The sequence below is a fragment of the Ips typographus genome, linkage group LG12, assembly GCF_016097725.1.
Source record: "Ips typographus isolate SLU linkage group LG12, UJ_Ityp_2.0, whole genome shotgun sequence".
NCBI lineage: Eukaryota > Metazoa > Arthropoda > Insecta > Coleoptera > Curculionidae > Ips > Ips typographus.
Window position 1 is genome coordinate 719,886 of NC_138433.1, and position 14,921 is coordinate 734,806.

The 14,921-nt window shown below is 36.3% G+C and overlaps 2 long non-coding RNA genes across 2 annotated transcripts in view; both read right to left on the reverse strand.

Annotated features, from left to right (window-relative positions):
* LOC145736564 (uncharacterized) overlaps window positions 1-11,960 on the reverse strand; it is a 28,213-nt gene extending 16,253 nt beyond the window's left edge. The window contains exons 1-6 of the long non-coding RNA XR_014180005.1: window positions 11,660-11,960; window positions 6,906-7,034; window positions 6,129-6,256; window positions 5,131-5,258; window positions 4,133-4,260; window positions 3,906-4,036 (exon numbers count right to left, since the gene is read on the reverse strand). This is a non-coding gene — a long non-coding RNA (uncharacterized LOC145736564). The remainder of the gene's footprint in view (window positions 1-3,905; window positions 4,037-4,132; window positions 4,261-5,130; window positions 5,259-6,128; window positions 6,257-6,905; window positions 7,035-11,659) is intronic.
* Window positions 11,961-13,423: 1,463 nt separating this feature from the next.
* LOC145736569 (uncharacterized) lies at window positions 13,424-14,277 on the reverse strand. Its single transcript, XR_014180010.1, has 2 exons — window positions 13,648-14,277; window positions 13,424-13,589 (listed from the first exon to the last, which is right to left on the reverse strand). It is a non-coding gene; the product is annotated as an uncharacterized LOC145736569 (long non-coding RNA).
* Between the last annotated feature and the right edge of the window lie 644 nt (window positions 14,278-14,921).

Sequence of the window (14,921 nt, forward strand, 5' to 3'; positions counted from 1 at the left end):
TGTCGACGTATATATAGTCACTTCATTCTTTAATGAAAAGCCTGCTTTAATAGCTTTACTTATATAGAAGAAGACTTTTAATTAAATGAAAATAAATAATCGACCTTAATAAAAATATGGACATTCTTCTTTAATAGAAATTTTCAACGTTCATTTTTCATAAATAATGCAATGCAGAATGGATGCCTGATGATGGTTTTTAGAACAAAACGTTCACCAATATAGCTTGCTTAACAATCCGAACACAAGTCAGTTGTTAACTCCGTGATTGTTATATTCACTGGTCATTGAATTTGACACTTGTGACAGGTGACAGAGAACTGTCAAAATTCGAGAGGTATAAAGTGTATTTGGCAGAGTCCTCTAGAATCATTTTCCTTCCCATAAAGCTATAAAGTGTATTAAAAAATGAGTTTTTCCTTCTCATAATGATTTGTATGGTACCAGCGCACTGTAAAGCTGTCCAGTGCAAATTTTCCTAATTTTGGTGCCATATCTCTGCAATGTTGCCAAATTAATATTTTTCTTTCTTTATAATATTCAAATTGAAGCAATAATGCCGACTGAACCATTTTTCCAGTTTAATACGAAATTTTGTTGCCAAGGGCAGTTTTTCTAAAATAAAAATTAAGCAATGTTGCCAAACTGACTATTTCTCTTATTTTTTCTTAAAACAAAAAAAATTGACATTTTTTCCGAGACTATTTTTTCTAATTTAGAAGAAAACTTTGGCAATGTTGCCAGATTGACATTTTTTTATAAATAAAAAGAAATGGTCAATATTCGTATTTTAGCAACGTGGTCAAGTTGAACAATTAATTTAATACGAAATATTTGCAATGATGTCAAATTGACCATTTTCCGAATTTATTATCAAATTTTTGCTGGACATTTTTCTTAAAACCACTCAGAAATTGTTCATATTTGAATTTTTGCAACGTTGCCAAATTGAGAAAATTTCTATTTTAATAGGAAATTTTGGTAATATTGCCAAACTGACCATTTTTCTAATTTAGTAGCACATTTTTACAATGTTGCTAAAGTGACATTTTTTCTAAAAAGTACTCATAAGCAAACAATATCCACATTTTAGCAAAGTTGCCCAATTTAGTGCCAATTTTTTTCATTGTTGCTAAATTGACATTTTTCCCAAAATTTTGTCAAACTATTTTTTCTCATTTAGAAAAAATTTTTGGCAATGTTGCCAAATTGACCATTATCCTGATTTGGTATCAAATTTTTACAATGTTGCCAGATTAACATTTTTCTAATTTAATACAAAATGTTGGTAATATTGCCAAATTGACTATTTTTCTAATTTAGTAGTAAATTTTTGCAAAGTTGTCAAATGGGCATTTTTATTAAAATCACTCATAAATTGTGCATATTCGAATTTTAGCAACGTTGCCAAATTGAGCAATTTTCTAATTTAACACGAAATTTTGGAAATATTGCCAAATTGAATATTTTCCTAATTTAGTAGCAAATTTTTGCAATGTTGTTAAATGGGCATTTTTCTTAAAATCACTCAGAATTTGCGCAACGTTGCCAAATTGAGCAATTTTCAAATGTAATACGAAATTTTGGTAATATTGGCAAATTGACCATTTTTTTAATTTACTACTAAATGTTGCCAAATTGAAATTTTTTTAGAAAAACACTTAGAAATGATCAATATTAATTAAATACGAAATTTTGGTAATTCTGTCAAACTGACCATTTTCCTAATTTAGTAGCAAATTTTTGCAATGTTGTCAATTGGACATTTTTTTTAAAACCACTCAGAAATTGTTCATATTCGAATTTTAGCAACATTGCCAAATTGAGCAATTTTCTAATTTACTACTAAATGTTGCCAAATTGAAATTTTTTATAAAAACACTTAGAAATGGTCAATATTAATTGAATACGAAATTTTGGTAATTTTGTCAAACTGACCATTTTCCTAATTTAGTAGCAAATTTTTGCAATGTTGTCAAATGGGCATTTTTCTTAAAACCACTAAAAAATTGTTCATATTCGAATTTTAGCAACGTTGCCAAATTGAACAATTTTCTAATTTAACACGAAATTTTGGTAACATTGCTAAACTGACCAAATTTTCATAATGTTGCCAAACTTTGGTATCAAATTTTTACAACGTGGCCGAATTGACATTTTTCTTAAAATCACTCAGAAATGGTCAATATTCGAATTCTAGCAACGTTACTAAATTGACCATTTTTCTAGTAAGACTAATTAAAACTTTACAAAAGGCAAAGATGATTTGTAGTGCTAATTGACTGTTGGTCTCTCCACGACTTCAACAAGCTCAACAAAACAGAAATTCACTGGTGTGACCGTGAAAACGTTTCCGCGCCCATTATGGGTCCCTTCAGGAACACTAAGAACGTTATTTTTTCCTTGTATCGCTCGCGAAACTGAATTAATTAATAATTTAATTTCGCTGCTGACAAGATGAAATATTTCAAAACGCGATGGCTTCCTTGATCGTTTTTACATCGTAATTATATTCGACATAAAATTGTAATGGCATTTAGCTGAATAGATTATGGTTTTTGCCCAAAAAAACCATAATTAATGCATACGATCCACATAAATCTCACAATTATCCGAGAAACTGTTCTTCTAGAGCGAAAAAACCCGTTTCGAAACCAGAAATTCATCCCGAAGTCGACTCTGTTTCGTTGTTTTTTTTTTTTTTTAATAAACAACATTAATAATTGTTGTGTCGAGGTCTATAACCCCGATATTGACCGGAAATTGCTACCACACACAATAACAACTATCGCACGCCCTCTAGAGGCCAAAATATTCAACCAATGCGGTTTCATGTAAACTGTCAAAATAACAAAGTTACGAGCTGTCAAAGTAGACAAATATAAGACTTATTCTCTAGCATTAACTTGGTTTTAGTGAAAGATAATCGGGTTTCGATCGATAAATAAAAATTAATTGACGGCAACCCTGCTGTTCTTCTTCTTTTCGGATTTTTCCCTTGGGCTGGCTGAAGGAAGTGGCGCTGGCTCGTTTGTCAGTTAATTTTATGTAAATACTCTCGGTACGATGGACTCATTCGCTTCTCATACTGTGAAAATCGACGGGACGTCGTTTTGTTTCGCAGACAAAGAATCCCTGAAATAGTTGGAGTGTGAGAGAGACAGAGATGCAGCAGAATAGTCAAACTTCCTGGTACGAAACTAATTATCATATTTTTTCCTTTAATATTTCCTTAAAGCTATTATCGCCCTTTGTGCCAGCCCTGATTCTATTGAAACAAATTTGCCTTTTTTGAATTTCCGAACGCATGAAGATAATGAAGCCCCGTTGCCTCGATCACGACCAGGTCCGTACCGGCTGTAGCTCAGTTTGTACTGGTTTTAGTGGGGTTGACACTGGAGCCGGCCCTGTCACATCAAATTGCGCGTATTGTGTCACAGTTGGGGATAAATAAAAATCTCTGGGCCGTAATTAGAGTGTCAGAAACATTCCGGCCTGGGTTTCTTAAAAGGAAACAATATCCAAGTTTTTCATTAGCTTTTCCATCTCGAATTATTGTATTTTCCTCTCTGTCTAATCAGTGATGCTCGAGTTTTTTTTTTCACGTAATCGGATAAACATACCGCAAAGTCTCATCTAGTTATGCTACTGTTCGATGTTCCGCACTCTTTCTCTATAATATGCCATTCAATATATGCGCTCAACGTAAATTCCACTACAATCTTGACTGGAAGATAAATAACCTTCCACTTAACCGGGAGAACGCGATATTTTAGCATTTATGTTTATATGGATCGGAAACGGTGGCCGCCTTTGTGACGGATGATTGAAGGATGCTTATATACAGGGTGCACCAGATAACTGACTACTAAAGCTAGTACGATAAATATGATTGAACTACTTACTTGCATGCAAGTACTCAAGTTTTCTTGGCCTTTTTCTTGACAGACACTGTCTTCAGGTGCGTGTAAACACGTCTTGTGCACTCACCCAACCATAGAATAACACTTTTTTCGTTCATTTTTACGGTGTTTCACTGGAAAAAATACATTGTTAGCAAACTGTTTTCAACCAGTAATTCAATCAATACAATTAGAACTGGCATTCTAACTTTGATTTCTGAACTACTTACTTGAAGTTCTCAATAACGTTTTTCTGGACTTTTCGTGGTAACAGGCGCTTCAGCTGCGTGTAAACTCGGATTGTGCGGGCACCAAACCGTAAAACAACCTTTTGTTCATGCATTTTTATCGGTTTCCACTGGAAAAAATACAAATTGTTTACAAAATTCAGCAAACTGACATTTAGTCTAAAAGTGAGGTTAGGTGAACGGATCACTGAACTAGCATGACATCCCTGGACGAGACACGCCGTATTTCAGTTAACACAACTTTTTCAATTAAATTTTTTGTTTATTGCAACAAAATCCAAAAACTCAACAGCACACTGATATTTAGTCCTAGAGTAAGGTTAGAATCACGTTCAGTTCAATAATCCGGTTCAATAAAATGCCTGAACGTCACTGGATAGGACATGCCGTACTTCAGTTCGTAAGCCAACAGCACGAGATTTATTAAGTTTTTTCTCATCAAAAGTTTGAAAAATTTTGCTAAATACGGACTGGGGATTATTAACAGCCCCTCTAACAATTATCTACACTCAGACTGTGACTTAGGTTTGCCCTCAATTGAAATAGAAAAATTTCAAAAGTAATGTAACCAATACTATTAGCATTGACATTCTAGCTTTGATCTCTGAAAATTTTACCCTTCAAGGGCGCTTAGAATGTGACCTTATTCCTAATAGTAAACACACAGCTTAAAGACAAATCCATATGAGCAGTATTTGCGTAAAATCACTGTTTACTTCGCTGAGGGACTGCTTTAATCTAACAAACCACTGACAGGGACACAATTTAAATGCAATAACTAATTTGAAAACAGATAAGAGGTTCTGGTGCACTTTAGGTGCCACCGTATTTCTAGTTCCTTTTTGATGAAATCGATGTCAGATTGTTTATTTAACTTACTTTTACTAAAATATGGTTGGATGAATAACTTTTTCGCAGGAAAAATTCATATTTTTACGTTATTTCCTTTCTTATGGCATTCTCCATACTAAACTACTTACATGGAAGTCCTCCATAAGGTTTTCCTGAGCTTAACTGGTAACAGGCGCTTCAGCTGCGTGTAAACTCGTCTTGTGCGGGCACCAAACCGTGAAACAACCCTTTTTCTATGCATTTTTATCGGTTTCCACTGAAAAAAATACAAATTGTTTACAAAATTCAGCAAACTGACATTTAGTCTAAAAGTGAGGTTAGGTGAACGGATCACTGAACTAGCATGACATCCCTGGACGAGACACGCCGTATTTCAGTTAACACAACTTTTTCAATTAAATTTTTTGTTTATCGCAACAAAATCTAAAAACTCAACAGCACACTGATATTTAGTCCTAGAGTAAGGTTAGAATCACGTTCAGTTCAATAATCCGGTTCAATAAAATGCCTGAGCGTCACTGGATAGGACATGCCGTACTTCAGTTCGTAAGCCAACAGCACGAGATTTATTAAGTTTTTTCTCATCAAAAGTTTGAAAAATTTTGCTAAATACGGACTTGGGATTATTAACAGCCCCTCTAACAATTATCTACACTCAGACTATGACTTAGGTTTGCCCTCAATTGAAATAGAAAAATTTCAAAAGTAATGTAACCAATACTATTAGCATTGACATTCTAGCTTTGATCTCTGAAAATTTTACCCTTCAAGGGCGCTTAGAATGTGACCTTATTCCTAATAGTAAACACACAGCTTAAAGACAAATCCATATGAGCAGTATTTGCGTAAAATCACTGTTTACTTCGCTGAGGGACTGCTTTAATCTAACAAACCACTGACAGGGACACAATTTAAATGCAATAACTAATTTGAAAACAGATAAGAGGTTCTGGTGCACTTTAGGTGCCACCGTATTTCTAGTTCTTTTTTGATGAAATCGATGTCAGATTGTTTATTTAACTTACTTTTACTAAAATATGGTTGGATGAATAACTTTTTCGCAGGAAAAATTCATATTTTTACGTTATTTCCTTTCTTATGGCATTCTCCATACTAAACTACTTACATGGAAGTCCTCCATAAGGTTTTCCTGAGCTTAACTGGTAACAGGCGCTTCAGCTGCGTGTAAACTCGTCTTGTGCGGGCACCAAACCGTGAAACAACCCTTTGTTCATGCATTTTTATCGGTTTCCACTGGAAAAAATACAAATTGTTTACAAAATTCAGCAAACTGACATTTAGTCTAAAAGTGAGGTTAGGTGAACGGATCACTGAACTAGCATGACATCCCTGGACGAGACACGCCGTATTTCAGTTAACACAACTTTTTCAATTAAATTTTTTGTTTATCGCAACAAAATTTAAAAACTCAACAGCACACTGATATTTAGTCCTAGAGTAAGGTTAGAATCACGTTCAGTTCAATAATCCGGTTCAATAAAATGCCTGAGCGTCACTGGATAGGACATGCCGTACTTCAGTTCGTAAGCCAACAGCACGAGATTTATTAAGTTTTTTCTCATCAAAAGTGTGAAAATTTTTGCTAAATACGGACTGGGGATTATTAACAGCCCCTCTAACAATTGTCTACACTCAGACTGTGACTTAGGCAAGTCGAAATTGGTCCTTTTGGAGGTGTTTTTTTAGGGGTTTGCCCTCAATTGAAATTAGCATTGACATTCTACAACACCCACAAAGCTTAAAGATCAATCCATATTAGCAGTATTTGCGTAAAATCACTGTTTACCACGTTGTGGGACTGCTTTAATATAACAAACCACTGACAGGGACACAATTTAAATGCAATAACTAATTTGAAAACAGATAAGATTCAACTACTTACACGGAAGTTCTCAATAACGTTTTTCTGGGCTTTTCCTGGTAACAGGCGCTTCAGCTGCGTGGAAACTCGTCTTGTGCAGGCACCAAACCGTGAAACAACCCTTGTTTCTATCAATTTTATGGTTTTTCACTGAAAAAAAAACACAAATTGTTAACAAACTGACATTTAGCCTAAAAGTGAGGTTAGGTTTACTTTCAGTTGATTTCAATGAACTAGCATCACATCCCTGGATGGGACATGCCGTACTTGAGTTAACGAGACATTTTAACCCTACAACGTGGTTTTAAATTATCGAGTTTTGGCATCCCTAATACATTAAAATGCAACAGACAAACCTGCTTAATTAATATCACACACCAATTAAGCGGAGTTAATTAAGACTTGACTTGTCATACAGCGACGTATAAGGATGTACCACTTTGTAACAGCCAAAGTATTAAAATCAAGAATTTTATTTTTTTTTTGGCAGGGAAGAAGGAATCCTTATCGCAGCCCCTCTGTGCCTTGCCACAGATACAATCTTTAATTATCTTTTGTTACAATTTATTATCGGTGGCTCTGTAATTATTACCCAAATCTGTTTTAATGGCATTTTTGTGAATTATGTCTTTATTGATCTGTGAAGGTAAATTAGAACACTGGAATAAACGAAGATGGCTGGTGTGTGCGCAGGTGAAAGAGAGAGGGGAACAACCAGGCGCCAGTTCGCTCTAATGTCGTATTCACCATATACAGTAGATAAATTGCGTCGAGTTTTGATTTACATCCCGCATTCTTCGAGTAACAAACGTGTTTCCATTTTTCATGCTTTCCTCGGTTGAAGATGCAACGGCCGCACCTCGTCCGAGCAACTATAACAGGCCCGCATCTCCTCTTTTTCTTCTTCTTTGATGCCTTGTTATGCGATCCATTAGAAAACCGAAAAAATCCTGATGATGGCCGGTGGAAAACGAAACGTTCTAGCGAACTCATGTCGAATTCAAAACTAGCACTTTTTGATCTTAAAATGGTACCAAGTTATCATGCAATATAATCTGAGAAACGAGTTAGTAACCGAGCGTTTTATCCGTATAATGGTATCAGCATTCCGCAACCGTTTTACGCACCACTTATTGTTTTATTATTATATAAATAAAACGCATTTTAATAAGGTAGACAGAACGAGCAGATCAATCAAAGCCTAACAGGACTCGGTACTATTATAGGTGGAAGACGGGCGCCTCGGTACTTTCTTGTTTGTTGTTCTTGGATGCGGGCAAAGTCATTACAATTGGCGTCAATGTCTGTTCGAGTTTCTTTTTAGAGCCAACCAGGTAGAGTTTATTCCGTTAAAAGTAGTTCTGTGGTCAATGTTTGGTTACAAAACTATGTAAACGTTATTCTACAACGTCTCAGAGGCGTGGACGAGTATTCTGGATGACTTGGTGCTGTTTTCACCTTAAAACTGCTGGAAGAAAGTTTATGAAGCCAGAGCAAAGTTCTGATGGCTCCTAATTTTACAAGAGCAGATATAAAAGTGACCAAGGTGCAAAAACAACTAACTGATTCAATTCACAACGATGGAGGATGTTGTAGGATAATTCAAGAGTGGAAAGTACGTTACAAATAAACTCCAAAGTGTCATATAAACTGTAGTCGAAAAGTGCCCCCTGGCGGAGTTAGAGCACCTTATAGGTAAGCCACATGACGCCATTTTCTTATTTTTAATTCCTAAGCGAAAAAAGTGACAAAACTCAGTTCAAACTGAAAAATGGTCACGTGACCCCTGTAAACGGCGTGTAAAACAAACAACATGATTTCGGATCCAAACGCGTTATGATCCAAAAATCACATGACACCATAATTTTAAAATCACATGGTGGTCACGTGACATTTTGAATCATACCGAGTTTGTATCCGAAATCACACACCGAAAGAAAACGGCCCTTTTTGTCACGTGACCTATCGGATTCCGTTTAGGTATTAAAAAAGAATCACGTGACCTTTTAAAATACATTCGATGATTGAAAATCGTCATGCGACTGTAAAAAAGTCACGTTAACTACTCAAATAGTATTTTGACATCTAAAACAGTCACGTGACCTGTAGGCTTCCGGTTTTGACGTGAAAATGATTGAAAATCGTCACATTGCACTATAAAGAGAGTGAAAAACGACCAGGCGTTCCTTTAAATAACATTTTGACATTTAAAACAGTCACGTGACATTATAAAATCCATTTTTAATCTTGAAAGAATCACGTGACCTACAGGATTTGTTTTGAAGTTACAAAAAGTCAAGTGAACTAAAAAATTAAATTCGATTATTCAAGATCGTCACGTGACAATTTACACATTAAAACGAGTCACGTAATTTAAAAAATCTCAGTTCAAACTGAAAAAACGGTCACGTGACCCCGTAAACGACATTGTTGCCATTTACAGTAACGTCATCTTTTAAAATATATTTCATTATTGAAAATCGTCATGCGACTATTTTCACTGTAAAAAAGTCACGTGACTCTTCAAGTAATCTTTAGACATCAAAAACAGTCACGTGACTTTTAGACTTCCGGTTTTGACGGTAAAATAATTGAAAATCGTCACGTGGCTCATTGCACTGTAAATAGAGTGACAAGAAAGTGAAAAACGACCAAGCGTTCCTTTAAATAACATTTTGACATTTAAAACTGTCACGTGACATTATAAAATCCATTTTTAATCTTGAAAGAATCGTGTGACCTACAGGATTTGTTTTGAAGTTACAAAACAGTCACGTGAACTAAAAATTAAATTCGATCAATGAAAATCGTCACGCGACGATTTACACATTAAAACGAGTCACGTAATTTAAAAAATCTCAGTTTATACTGAAAAACGGTCACGTGACCCTGTAAACGACATTGTTGCCATTTACAGTCACGTGACCTTTGGGATTCCGTTTTGGTATTAAAACACACGTGACTTTTAAAATATATATGATCAATGAAAATCGTCATGCGACTATTTTTACTGTAAAAAAGTCACGTGTCCTTTAGGCTTCCGGTTTTGAGTAATTTTAAAAATCTCAGTTCAAATTGAAAAACGGTCACGTGACCCTAGAACAGTATTTTGCCATTTACAGTCACGTGACCTGTGGGATTTGGTTATGACATGAAAAGAGTCACACCTTTTAAAATCCATTTGATTATACAGCACAGTGGGCAATTTGGGAATGCGAACCCGAAAGCTGCTTTTCTTGACTAATCACACCACATCAACGAAATGACGCATAATGCCTAGATGGGACACGCCACATTTCAGTTAATGTGACAACAAATCGGACAGTTTTTAAGTCACGTGAACGCAAAACAAAAAGGCACTGACTGGTATTTATCACCGTTGAAACTCGAAAGAAAGATATTCAGCGTCCAAGTGGCTAATGTCCCTTGTCGGGACCCGGTATATAGTTATTGTCCTTTTTAATATACGGCCGAGTCTACGAAATTAATAGTCGGGAGATTCCGTAAGCGTTTACTGCCGGTTTTGCATCAGATTAGAGGACATTAACGGTCCAGGTCCGAGCATTAATTTCGCTCTTTATGGAGAACACAGTACAGACTCATCGCGTTACCGGTTTTCGGCTGAAATACCATCAAACGCGACCATTTCGAACTGGGAAAAGCCATCCACATAACCTAAAAATTAATGTTTGTCTAGTTATTTCCTTAGTTTTTTTTTGAACCGGCTGTCTATAATGATTGATGCTCGAATGCATGAATAAACCAAAAGTGGTTAGGCAACCACAATATAAGTTATGCGTTCGGCGACACTGCTTTTCACCCTTCTCTCTCTCGCACTCAGGTTATTGCAATCTATTAACAAAACAGAGCGAAGCGTGTAAAATGGGTAATTAAGGTGCACGCCTCTGCAAAGTCTCGCCAACAAGTGCTACCGTGTATAGATTTAGTAATTTCTACTGCCTGCAGCTTGAATATAATGAAATTCACTGTGTTATTATTGTCACTTTGCCCCCCCCCCCCACTTTTGAAACTTTAAAAAAACAATTTACGAAACAATGTGCACAATTTCGGGACATTTTCCCCTCCCCCCTACCCCAATTGTAGGGTCGAAACAATACCTTCGACCCTTTCCATCTAAATCGTTTACTTGTTCACAAGGCCCTTTTGTAAGGGCGTTAACCGTTGTCGAAAACATAGATCGCTGCCGGAATAATGTGTGACAACAGCAGGTGGTTTTTCCTCAGTTAAGTGGTGGCTAATTATGGCTAACTTTCCGGATTTGCGGTCACTCGATTCGTTTCCCACCATCGTTACTATTTAGCGAAATGATTTAATGTGCCCACAATCGCAAACATCTTCAATGCGAAACTTTCATTTAATTATGGCCGTGCACACTGATGCTGATTACCTGTTCGGCCGATTTCAATGCGCCCGTTTTTCTAGTTAAGTTGATTTAGAACATCGACCAGTTTGCAAACATGTTTCGGGCCAAACTCATTACCCCCCTTATCTGCTGGATAAACGTGTATTTCTCCTTCAGGAAATCAAAAGTAAACACATTTTTTCGGGAAGGCGTCGTTTGTTCGAGACATGCCTCCGCTTAATCGAAGTTAAGAGGGAGAAAACAACCCGGGGCATTGCTATTAACTTTTTTTTAGCCCTCCCGCAGATTTGAAGGTAAATACTCTGAATATCTTATAAACGGTAAATCATTATTTTACTGCTTTTAGGAGCACTAATACAGGGCAACATTGGGGCTCCTACTAACTACTTACATTCAAGTGCTTAATAATGTTTTCCTGGTTATTTGCCTTAACATCCAACAGCTCCAGGTGGGTGTGAATCTTCTCGTGTATGCACCAAACCCTAAAACAACACTTTTATCACTAATTTTTATGGTTTTTCACTAAAAAAACAAACTTGTTTACACACTCATGACATTTGGTGTGAAAGTGAGGTTAACTTTCAACTGTTTGATTCGAATCAATGAACTAGCATAGTATCACTGGATGGGACACGTCGTATTTCAATTCATAAGACTGTTCAACTCAATTGTTTTGGGTGAATTAACGTTTAGGGGTATTTTAGGGTAAATTCATATGTGCAGCAGTATTTGCGTAAATTACAGCAGTGTTAGTAGTATTTTAAAAACAGCTTTTAGTGTTTTCAGAACTTTTAGTGTTAGTAGTATTCTAGAAACACACAGAAAACACTAGATTGGGTTGACTGAGGGCGTTATGAACGTAAACTGGAAAAAGTGTTTTCTTTTGAAAGTCCTGCACAGTGGGCAGTTCTGCATTCTTCAAAGCCTAACCTAACATTAGAGTATCAAAAGGTTTTAGTTTATCTGTGGGTGGCAAAAGCTTTCATACCTGGATTCCGCAGATTTGAAGGTAAATAATCTGAATATCTTATAAACGGTAAATCATTATTTTACTGCTTTTAGGAGCACTAATACAGGGCAACATTGGGGCTACTACTAACTACTTACATTCAAGTGCTTAATAATGTTTTCCTGGTTATTTGCCTTAACACCCAACAGCTCCAGGTGGGTGTGAATCTTCTCGTGTATGCACCAAACCCTAGAACAACACTTTTTTCACTAATTTTTATGGTTTTTCACTAAAAAAACAAACTTGTTTACACACTCATGACATTTGGTGTTAAAGTGAGGTTAGGTGTCTACTTTCAACTGCTCGATTCGAATCAATGAACTAGCATAGTATCCCTGGATGGGACATGCCATATTACAATTGATAAGACTTTTCAACTCGTTTTCATTTTTTGGGTGAATTAACGTTTAAAAGCATTTATGGCAAATATAATAATTCATGGATGGAGCATATTATATTACAGCTGACAGTATCACTTTTAACTGAATGTTTATTCTGGAAACAGACAGAAAACACTAGATTGGGTTGACTGAGGGCATTAAGAACGTAAACACTGCTTGGAAAAGGTGTTTTCTTTTAAAAGTCCTGCACAGTGGGCAGTTCTGCATTCTTCAAAGCCTAACCTAACATTAGAGCATCAATGGGTTTCAGTTTATCTGTAGGTGGCATAAGCTTTCATACCTGGATTTCGCAGATTTGAAGGTAAATAGTCTGAACGGTAAATCATTATTTTACTGCTTTTAAGAACACTAATACAAGGCAAAATCGGGGCCTAACTATGAAAACAGTTTTAAAAGCAAACAACCCCAATGATTGGAAACACAGATAAGATGGAACTACTTACATTTAAGTGCTTGATAATGTTTTCCTGGTTCCTTAACACCCAACAGCACCAGGTGGGTGTCAAATCTTCTCGTGTGCGCACCAAACACTAAAACAACACTTTTTTCACTAATTTTTAGGGTTTTTCACTAAAAAAACAAACTTGTTTAAAAACTCATGACATTTGGTGTGAAAGTGAGGTTAGGGGTCAACTTTGAATGAACTAGCATCACGTATCACTGGATGGGACATGCCATATTTCAATTGATAAGACTTTTCAACTCATTATTTTAATTTTTTGGGTCTGATTAACGTTTAAGAGCATTTATGGTGAACTAATATATTGAAATGACTAGGGTCATTGATGGATGGGGCATACTGTTTTACAGCTGACCGTATCACTTGTAATTAAATTCGTACGTAAACACTGCTTGGAAAAGGTGTTTTCTTTTGAAAGTCCTGCACAGTGGACAGTTCTTCAAAGCCTAACCTAACATTAGAGTATCAAAGGGTTTTAATTTATCTGCGGGTGGCGAAAGCTTTCATACCTGGATTCGTTCCATGTGGCAGTTTGGCTAAACCTTTATAAGTCCAGACATTTCATATTTTTGGGGTTTTCAGTGAAAAAAACCGAATTAATTTAAAATCTCTTGAGAGTATGACTTTTGGTGTGAAAGTGAGGTTAGGTCCACTTTAAAACTCTACTAATTGATCAGTTAACCGGATCAATGAAATGAAAGTGTCACTGGACGGTACATGCTGACCTTTTTAAGGCGGTGAATTTCAAAGTGAATCATCGCGTATATTATATAGAGGATGACAGTTTGGTGGTAGATCATCAATCCAATTACAACAATTTAATAAAGTTATCTGGTTCGCATCGGAAAATGATCATTAACAACAGCAGACAGAGAAGAGACCGGTAGCGGCGATGACGTGTAACAAACTAGATAAGCGGCCAACACAATAGGACCCCGGGTTACATAAAGTGATCCCATTATCAAATGCTTATTTAAACGATTTAGTGATTCTGGCCGAGTCATCCGAGATTGCACGAATGCATTGAGGAAAGCGCTCGCGAGAAAAAACAGGGAGCAAGTCATCCCGTTTGAGGTTTTTTTGGGGGTCGCACGAAACGAGCCGCAGATTAGTCCTTCGTTCGCGGAAAAGCCAATGCGAGACCGGAGCAACCTGCTACAAGATAAACGTAGTGTCCGTTTATGCAAATTTTCAACTGTATTCCTAGTGGCGGCAGGGCATAAATCAAAGCCACAGAAATCTGTCCCGAGATAATAAATAAGAGAAAAAATATTAACGCACAACAGTGTTTCATAACCACGAACCACGACTTAGTGACAATAAATTTCCAGTAATTTATTTGCTTAAGTAGTTGGCAAAACGTGGTTCTTAATGCCCCTGCCCGAAGAAAAAACAAAAATTTAATTAAAAACGCTGTATAAATTCAAATTGATGTTGTGGGGACACCGGAGTAACTCATTGTAATACGGAACGCGTTGGACTCTGTCAACAATGTCAAATCTCCACTGTCAACTGTCACTTAGTTGTCTCGGAGCGACAATCCCAATTAATTCCAAGTTTGGCCCTTATACATAATTTTAGTAATACAAATGAACATACAAGACAAGGGTTTTTATTGGTTTGTGGTTATTAAAGCTTAAGCTTTCATACCTGGATTATGTTGGTGTTGCAGTTTGAAAGGACTTAAATGTGTTAACCGAAGTTGAAAACCCTCTTTTTAGGGGCTGCTTTAACCCTACAAATCTGACAGGTAAAGTCAGTAAACTCACCTAAATTGGAAAAA